General features: G+C 38.3%; 1 pseudogene across 1 annotated transcript in view; it reads right to left on the bottom strand.

Annotated features, from left to right (window-relative positions):
* Positions 1-1,730: 1,730 nt before the first annotated feature.
* LOC309643492 (lithostathine pseudogene) overlaps positions 1,731-10,286 on the bottom strand; it is a 30,408-nt pseudogene continuing 21,852 nt past the window's right edge. Inside the window, exons 2-3 of the transcript in view lie at positions 9,980-10,176; positions 1,731-9,368 (exon numbers count right to left, since the gene is read on the bottom strand). The product of the transcript in view is annotated as a lithostathine pseudogene (transcript). The remainder of the gene's footprint in view (positions 9,369-9,979; positions 10,177-10,286) is intronic.

Below are 10,286 nucleotides of genomic sequence, written 5' to 3'. Positions count from 1 at the left end.
ATCGATAATTACCTTAAATGTGAATGGATTAAATGCTCCAACCAAAAGACACAGCTTGCTGAATGGATACAAAAACAAGACCCATATATGTGCTGTCTACCAGAGACCCACTTCAGACCTAGGGACACATACAGATTGAAAGTGAGGGGTGTGGGGGGGGGGGAAGATATTCCATGCAAATGGAAATCAAAAGAAAGCTGGAGTAGCAATCCTCATATCAGATAAAATAGATTTTAAAATAAAGTATGTTACATGAGTCAAGGAAGGACACTACATAATGATCAAGGGATCAATACAAGAAGAAGATATAACAATTATAAATATATATGCACCCAACATAGGGACACCTCAATACATAAGGCAACTGTTAACAGCTATAAAAGAGGATATCAACAGTAACACAATAATAGTGGGGGGCTTTAACACTTCACTTACACCAATGGACAGACCATCCAAACAGAAAATTAATACAGAAACACAAGCTTTAAATGACACAATAGACCAGAGATATTTAATTGATATTTATAGGACATTCCATTCAAAAACAGCAGTTTACACTTTCTTCTCAGGTGCACATGGAACATTCTCCAGTATGGTTCACATCTTGGGTCACAAATCAAGCCTCAGTAAATTTAAGAAAATTGAAATCATATCAAGCTTCTTTTCTGACCATAACACTATGAGATTAGAAGTGAATTACAGGGAAAAAAACGTAAAAAATACAACCACATGGAGGCCAAACAATACGTTACTAAATAACCAAGAGATCACTGAAGAAATAAAAGAGGAAATCAAAAAATACCTAGAGACAAATGACAATGAAAACACGATGATCCAAAACCTATGGGATGCAGCAAAAGCAGTTCTAAGAGGGAAGTTTATAGCTATACAAGCCTACCTCAAGAAATAAGAAAAATCTCAAGTAAACAATCTAACCTTACACCTAAAGGAACTAGAGAAAGAAGAACAAGCAAAACCCAAAGTTAGCAGAAGGAAAGAAATCATAAAGATCAGAGCAGAAATAAATGAAATAGAAACAAAGAAAACAATAACAAACATCAATAAAACTAAAAGCTGGTTCTTTGAGAAGATAAACAAAATTGATAAACTATTAGCCAGACTCATCAAGAAAAAGAGGGAGAGGACTCAAATTAATAAAATTAGAAATGAAAAAGGAGAAGTTACAACAGACACCGCAGAAATACAAAGCATCCTAAGAGACTACTACAAGCAACTATATGCCAATAAAATGGACAACCTGGAAGAAATGGACAAATTCTTAAAAAGTTATAACCTTCCAAGACTGAACCAGGAAGCAACAGAAAATATGAACAGACCAAATACAAGTAATGAAATTGAAACTGTGATTAAAATTCTTCCAACAAACAAAAGTCCAGGACCAGATGGCTTCACAGGCGAATTCTATCAAACATTTAGAGAAGAGCTAACAGCTATCCTTCCCAAACTCTTCCAAAAAATTGCAGAGGAAGGAACACTCCCAAACTCATTCTATGAGGCCACCATCACCCTGATAACAAAACCACAAAGATACTACAGACAAAGAAAATTACAGACCAATATCACTGATGAATATAGATGCAAAACTCCTCAATAAAATACTAGCAAACAGAATCCAACAGCACATTAAAAAGATAATACACCATGATCAAGTGGGATTTATCCCAGGGATGCAAGAATTCTTCAATATGTGCAAAAGCAATCAATGTGATACACCATATTAACAAATTGAAGAAGAAAAACCATATGATGATCTCAATAGGTGCATAAAAAGCTTTTGACAAAATTCAACACCCATATATGATAAAAACTCTCCAGAAAGTGGGCATAGAAGGAACCTACCTCAACATAATAAAGGCCATATATGCAAAACCCACAGCAAACCTCATTCTCAATGGTGAAAAACTGAAAGCATTTCCTCTAAGATCAGGAACAAGACAAGGTTTCCCACTCTCACCACTATTATTCAACATAGTTTTGGAAGTCCTAACCACGTCAATTAGAGAAGAAAAAGAAATAAAAGGAATCCAAATTGGAAAAGAAGAAGTAAAGCTGTCACTGTTTGCAGATGACATGATACTATACATAGAGAATCCTAAAGATGTCACCAGAAAACTACTAGAGCTAATCAATGAATTTGGTAAAGTTGCAGGATACAAAATTAATGCACAGAAATCTCTTGCATTCCTATACACTAATGATGAAAAATCTGAAAGAGAAATTAAAGAAACACCCCCATTTACCATTGCAACAAAAAGAATAAAATACCTAGGAATAAACCTACCTAAGGAGACAAAAGACCTGTATGCAGAAAATTATAAGACACTGATGAAAGAAATTAAAGATGATATTAACAGATGGAGAGATATCTCATGTTCTTGGATTGGAAGAATAAGTATTGTGAAAATGACTATACTACCCAAAGCAATCTACAGATTTAATGCAATCCCTGTCAAATTACCAATGGCATTTTTTACAGAACTAGAACAAAAAATCTTAAAATTTGTATGGAGACACAAAAGACCCCGAATAGCCAAAGCAGTCTTGAGGGAAAAAAAACGGAACTGGAGGAATCAGATCCCTGACTTCAGACTATACTACAAAGCTACAGTAATCAGAACAATATTGTACTGGCACAAAAACAGAAGTATAGATCAATGGAACAGGATAGAAAGCCCAGAGATAAACCCACACACCTATGGTCAACTAATCTATGACAAAGGAGACAAGGATATACAATGGAGAAAAGACAATCACTACAATAAGTACTGCTGGGAAAATTGGAGAGCTACATGTAAAGCAATTAAATTAGAACACTCCCTAACACTATACACAAAAATAAATTCAAAATGGATTAGAGACCTAAATGTAAGACCGGAAACTATAAAACTCTTAGAGGAAAACATAGGAAGAACACTCTCTGACATAAATCACAGCAAGATCTTTTTCAATCCACCTCCTAGAGTAATGGAAATAAAAACCAAAATAAACAAATGGGACCTAATGAAACTTAAAAGTTTTTGCACAGCAAAGGAAAATACAAACAAGACGAAAAGACAACCCTCAGAATGGGAGAAAATATTTGCAAACCAATCAATGGACAAACGATTAATCTCCAAAATATATAAACAGTTCATGCAGCTCAATATTAAAAAAACAAACAACCCAATCCAAAAATGGGCAGAAGACCTAAATAGACATTTCTCCAAAGAATACCTACAAATGAGCAAGAAGCACATGAAAAGCTGCTCAACATCACTAATTATTAGAGAAATGCAAATCAAAACTACAATGAGGTATCGCCTCACACCAGTTAGAATGGGCATCATCAGAAAATCTACAAACAACAAATGCTGGAGAGGGTGTGGAGAAAAGGGAACTCTCTTGCCCTGTTGGTGGGAATGTAAATTGATACAGCCACTATGGAGAACAGTATGGAGGTTCCTTAGAAACTAAAAATTGAATTACCATATGACCCAGAAATCTCACTCCTGGACATATACTCAGAGAAAACCATAATTCAAAAAGACACATACACCTCAATGTTCATTGCAGCATTATTTACAATAGCCAGGTCATGGAAGCAACCTAAATGCCCACTGACAGATGAATGGTTAAAGAAGTGGTACATATATACAATGGAATATTACTCAGCCTTAAAAAGGAAAGAAATTGGGTTATTTGTAGACACGTGGACGGATCTAGAGACTGTCATACTGAGTGAAGTAAGTCAGAAAGAGAAAAACAAATATTGTATATTAACGCATATATGTGGAACCTAGAAAAATGGTACAGATGAATCAGTTTTCATGGCAGAAATAGAGACCCAGATGTAGAGAGCAAATGTATGGACACCAAGCGGGGAAAAGAGGCAGGGGGGGCGGGGCGTGGTGTGATGAATTGGGAGATTGGGATTGATATATATACACTAATATGTATAAAATGGATAACTAATAAGAAGCTGTGCTATAAAAAAATAAGTACAATAAAATTCAAAAATTAAAAAAAAAGAATGTTGCCTATAGCCTGAAATATACAGGATAGCCCATTCTCAAGGCTCTGACCTTTAAGTGTATAACACTCTTCCATTCACACACAGATAAAAAGTTGCAGAATAGAGAATAACATTTGTCTTGTTGGAGGTTTACAGGAACATCGTGACCTGACCTATGAGGACAGTTGCAAGAACAAAGGATTCCCACACCAAGAAGTTTGCAACAACCAACCACGTCCCTCCCTCACCTTGCCTTTAAAAATGCTTTGTTGATACCCTTTGGAGAGTTAAGGGTTTGGGGAAGCATGAGCCACCCATTCTCCTTGCATGGCCCTGCAATAAACCTATCTCTGCTCCAAACTCCAATGTTTTGGTTTATTTGACTTCACTGTGCATCAGGCATGTAAACTTATGCTTGGTAACCGCAGGAGGCCCTATCTCCTTCATCCTTTCTGGACTACTTCTTTGCTTCCCTTTTGCAGCCTTTCCTGGAAAATCTTTTCTCACTCCCTCCGACTCTTAAGGACATGAGAACTGGGCACCTGGGAGCATTCATAGAATGATAAAACTCCACCTTTGCCTAAAGGAAAGTGGAACTGATTGTGGAGAGGACACCTTACCTTGGACAGTTCCAGCCTATGCCTGGAAGGGCCTCTCCCCATTCTGGGAATCTCTCTGAGCCTACATCACCTGTGTCCCTTCTCAGTGTCTTGGCTTTGTTCTGCTCACTTCATAGGCTTTGATTTTGCCTCTACCCTTTTCTCTGGTCACGTTATAACAAATCTTCCTCATCTACTCTGGCAAAACCACTCAAGCTGGACAGTGAATGAGGGGATGGAAAAGGAGTTCCTTCATTGCCTCCACCTCCTCCCACATACACATTTTATAATTTTACAAAATTAAATATTTCTATGTAATTTATAATGGCTAATATTCAATTCAATAGTGTGCCACAATTTATTAAACTTATCTGGCTTGTTGACTGTCTGTATTATTATTATTTTGATTTTAGGAAAGATAGGAATAAAAACTCTTTTAAATTAATAGTTAAAAATACTCAGGATTGTTTGCAATGGTGTTGTTGTTGTTTTCATTTTAAGAAAATAAGGAAGTACTTCTTTCTGTGAAAAGGCTGGCAGCGAAGAACTAGTTATGAATTTCCTATATTCCCGAAGTTGGTTTAGAGACTCAGAATATGAATACCAAGTGGCCTTATTCAAGTTCAAGGTAAACTAAATATGACATTGTTTAGCACATCCTTAGAAGAACAGCAATACATTGATATCCAGTCTAAACCTGATTTAGACAGAAAACTTTTCAAAAGATTTAGTAAGTGACAATATCACAAATTTTTCCAAGTGTCTTCCTAATTCTCTGTCCTTTTATTGCTCTCAGGAGAAGGCAGAATTTTTATTTTATCTTCACCAAATGACTTACTCACTTTTTTGAAAATATATAGCATCACCAGCTTAGGTTTGAAAAATAATGTCATCTAAACCTTCAGTATCAGAGGGACTGATTACTTTCAAAGGAAGGCTGAGAATAACTAGAGCATATTTACATGATGATCTACAGAACAGGAAACCAAAGGAGAATTCACAATATAAGCTGGCAAAGAGAACTGAAAAGCTTCGACCAAAGGTATGAGAAAAATGAGAAGAGTGATATTTTATGATGTCATGTGTCAATAACAAACTGACCATAAGAAAGTGACTGATCCTTGACTTGGAGCCTGCAAATTTGGGATGCTTCCCCTCACTGGACATACCTGTATTTTGAGTCTTTTGATGGAGGAAATACGGTAATTGCTGATAATCAACCAAAAAAGTAGAGGATTATATGGTTTTTTACATTCTTTAATTCCAGTTAATTATGATGTCTAGTCTTACCTATCTCCAATTGTCTGAATGTGTGTGTGGTGAAAATCCCTGGGAACCTACCCTTTTCATTATTCTCTTTCCCCCTTTCTCTAAGAGCTCACGTGGTCCACTAAGAAAATCCACTCCCTCCATGCTTCTGAGACCCCTTCCAGAGGTTTGTTGATAGTGATCACACTCCAAGATCCTGGAGAGTTTATAACTCATGTAATACTATATCCACTTTTCTCTAACTATGGTTCAGAGATGCACAGTACTTCAGGCTTCGAGCAACAGTCCATGACATTTTCCTGACCATAGAGATATGCTCAGTTTTGTCTAAAAAGGCAGAAGGAAGTCAGTATTATTCTTTTATCAATTGAGGAAATAATATATGTTCTTCTGATATTGTTAAGGAAACAGTAGCCCCAACTGCTGCTGGCAACTCTCTTGAGCTATGAAAAAAAAGAAGCCAGTAGAGGAATAAAGGATACAGATAAAAGAGAATGTAGACAGGAGAACCCAAGAGAAATGACACTTGAGCCCTGGTCAAACTGAGCTCAAAGCCTTCCTCACTGTTAGATTTTTCAGTAATGTGGTCCAGCAATACCTTAACTTTTTGAGCCAAATCATTTTGGGATTTTTCTTACTTTCAACTTCAAATGTCATATCTAACACAATGGGTTCTCCAACAGGACGGATAGGATCTGGTCCCCACAGCTGGAGTGGCTCACCTGCCATCAAAGGGAGAACTCAACTAAAATAGAAACTGGCACAAGCACAATTACTGTGAACTTTTCAAACCCATGTTGTTACTTTAAACAGGGAAGAAAATCAAAATGTCTGGCTTGTGCAATCATAAATTCATTGAAACTGATGGAGAAGTGTTTCCACCAAAAATGCTGAAGGAGTATTTAATCAAGGCAGTCTATCCTAGAAAGAACAAATGACATTTAACAAACATTAAAAGAGAAAGACACTTACCATTCTTTTCATCTCTTTATTTAAGAAACAATACCCTTACATGGCAACGCTGTAGTGTTCTTGGCCAATATGGAAAATTTCATCAGTGTTCTCATAGAATAAATGTTTTTTTTTTTTCCCAGATTATGGAAAATCTGACAAAAAACACTTTTTCCACAATGGAAGCTTGTGGCGAGGGAGGGGTGATGATAAGGGGGGAAGATAGATTAGTGGTCTTGAAATGTGCAGATGCATGAAAAGTCTGGGTCTTGCCTTCAGTTAGGTGAGGGGAACTTCTTCAAAAAAGCACCATTTTTTTAATACAAAAAATGTTTGTGTATTTTGGAGATTAATCCTTTGTCAGTTGCTTCATTTGCAAATATTTTCTCCCATTCTGAGTGTTGTCCTTCATCTTGTTTATGGTTTCCTTTGTTGTGCAAAAGCTTTTAAGCTTCATTAGGTCCCATTTGTATATTTTTGTTTTTACTTCCCTTACTCTAGGAGGTGGGTCAAAAAGGATCTTGCTGTGATTTATGTCATAGAGTGTTCTGCCTATGTTTTCCTCTAAGAGTTTTATAGTGTCTGGCCTTACATTTAGGTCTTTAATCACACCTTTATTAGAGTATAAACGATTTACAATGTTGTGTTAGCTTCTGCTGGACAACAAAGTGAATCAGCTATATGTATACATATATCCTTATATCCCTTCCCTCTTGAGCCTCCCTTCTACCCTCCATATCCCATCCCTCTAGGTCGTCACAAAGCACCGAGCTGATCTCCCTGTGTTATGCAGCAGCTTCCCACTAACCATCTATTTTACATTTGGTGGTGTATATATGTCAATTCTACTCTTCATCCCAGCTTCCCCTTCCCCACCCATGTTCTCAAGTCTGTTCTCTATGTCTCTTTCTTTATTCCTGCCTGACCACTATGTTCATCAGCACCGCTTTTTAAAATTCCGTATATATGCGTTAGCATATGGTGTTTGTTTTTCTCTTTCTGACTTACTTCACTCTGTATGACAGATTCTAGGTCCATCTACCTCACTACAAATAACTCAATTTTGTTCCTTTTTATGGCTGAGTAATATTCCATTGTATATATGTGCCACATCTTCTTTATCCATTCATCTGTTGATGGACATTTAGGTTGCTTCCATGAAAAAAAAAAAAAAAAAATTAAGAGAAATCCTGCCAGACAATAAGTTGCTCAAATCCAGTCCTGACTGAAGTCAGAGTGTTTTAAGAGGACCTTCTGGGGTTTGTTCTCCCAAGTGCCTTCTAGGGATAGGGCAACATGTAGTTAAGTGGACTCATGCCAGTTGACCATGGCAAGGGAAGTACAGAAGCTTAAAGACATTAAAAAATTGTACAACAATTAGAAAGATTACCTTTTTTCTGTCAAAACTAATAACAAAACAATTATATATGCATTTCGAATATGTGTTTTATCCATTTAATTTTTGAATTTCTTCATTTTATTTCTATTTTATGAATGTTAATAAAATCTTATCATTATCTATTACACTGATAGTTTAGGAAGTACTGTTCTAAACATCATCAGATCCTAAACTGGTTGCCTCATACCATCAGAGACCTTGCCTAGGAATCTGTGTGCAGTAGAGTGTGTGGGAGAGCAATGTCTTTATATGTACACAACCTACATCCTACAGAAGCAGTGCTGACATACCTCACCACAAATATGCCAAGAGGAATATATATATATATTTAGTTATTTCCCAGGGACCTGAGTGAAATTGGGCATAGATTGACCCACCAATTCCCCTCACTCACCCACTTCCTCCCCAGAGTTTGTCTATGAGAATGAAGCAGAGAATACAAGCAATGGAAAACTAAAATTTTTATTATAGTACCTTGAAAACTCAGGTTATAGAACATAGAAAAGAGCCTGATATGAGTTTGGAGGGGAGGAAAGGTCAAAATAATGTAGTTAGATTGGGGGTGTGGGAGAATATTCCCTTCTGGGATGGGTCTTCACAATTGGTTCCAAGTCAACGATGAACTGCACACCAGACTCAGGCTGCTGACTTCCCTTCTGACATAGCCTTTGAACTTACAGACATAGGATAAGTTCATATAACAGTTATAAACTCTCCACTTCAGATACCCTGAAGAGACAGAAGAACTCAAGTGAATGGGACTGGTGGAGCTTGAGAACCCAATGGAGATGCATCCCAGATTCTGGCCTAGGACTTAAATGCTCTCCTTCATCTTCATCAGGGTCCCACCCCGGGTAAGGAGACAAAAAGAAAGGAGAGAAGAGAGGGAATGGGAACAGACAAGCCAATATTACAGTTCCAGCCCAGGAGGATTCTCTGAAGACCAGACCCAGAAATGGGAGGTGAGGGGAGGGAAAAGGCTGGGCAGAAGTGACCTCTTCTGTTTCTTACCTGTGCTTTTTGACAGGCTCCCACAGTAGCCAGGGTTTGAGATGGTGGCTGGATTTCTCCCCCAGGCAACTTAATTGAGCACATCAGTACTACTCCACTCCCATCCACCAGCATTGGGATCAGAGCCCTGTAGAGCAGAGGACGGAGTCAGGTGAGGTGGAAAGGCCTTTAGAGTTCTCCTGGCCTTATTCCCTCAGCTGGAACGCCTGATCCCATCTGCAACATCCTGGAGTTTGCTCTGCTCTTCCAGGTGATGCCACCACAGCTCTCCTCTGGGAAACTCTCCCTAAATCTATTGGCAAATTCCAAAGTGAATGATCACAAAGACCAATGGAACCTCTCAGAGTAACATGTTACTATCCGAACTAAACTTAGTGGTACATTTGTGATTAACATCTGAACCTCGAAGATAACATCAGTTTTATAAGGGAAAAATGCGTCAGTCCTAAATCTTCATTTAGGACTCACTAAGCACAGTATGTGCAGACTCAGGGAAGTGTAGAGAACTGAATTACAAGGCATGATGTGTGAATCATGTAAAAAGTTTGACAAGAGGCAGATTAACTTTACCTGGAGACTAGAGACCTGCACAGAACTCAGCTCTTCAGCTCGTCTCAAGGCTCTCCATTTTCTCCAATTATCCCCTGAGCTCCAGGGATGTCTAAGATGTTTACTTGGCAGGCACAGGGGACAGGGAGGGGCCTGGGTGGCCACAGCATCTTGGGAGGTAACAGATTAAAGAGGATGTAAGTGTACCTCTGTGGGGTCATGGAGCCCAATCCAGGCGTCTGAGAGGATTTTCAAACTGTTCTTGGCCAGGGAGGCCATGAAGGATCCCTCAGGCCCACTGACCACAGACACAAGGTGGCCTGAGGGCCTCTTCTGGCAGGCCATCTGTGTGGAGAAGGGAGACACTGAGAAGGAGCTTGAGATGCCTCATGCTGGGGGAAAGGCAGAGCCGAGGTAAGTGAGAGGGGTGTGTTTGCAAAAGATGAGGTGTTCATTTTCATGCTCAAGAAGCTCTAGATAATGAGATTGCTCACGT

Source organism: Balaenoptera physalus (assembly GCF_965194825.1).
Source record: "Balaenoptera physalus genome assembly, chromosome: 15".
In the NCBI taxonomy this organism is placed as follows: domain Eukaryota; kingdom Metazoa; phylum Chordata; class Mammalia; order Artiodactyla; family Balaenopteridae; genus Balaenoptera; species Balaenoptera physalus.
Note: the sequence above shows the minus strand (reverse complement) of the source record. Positions and strands in the feature narration are given on the sequence as shown.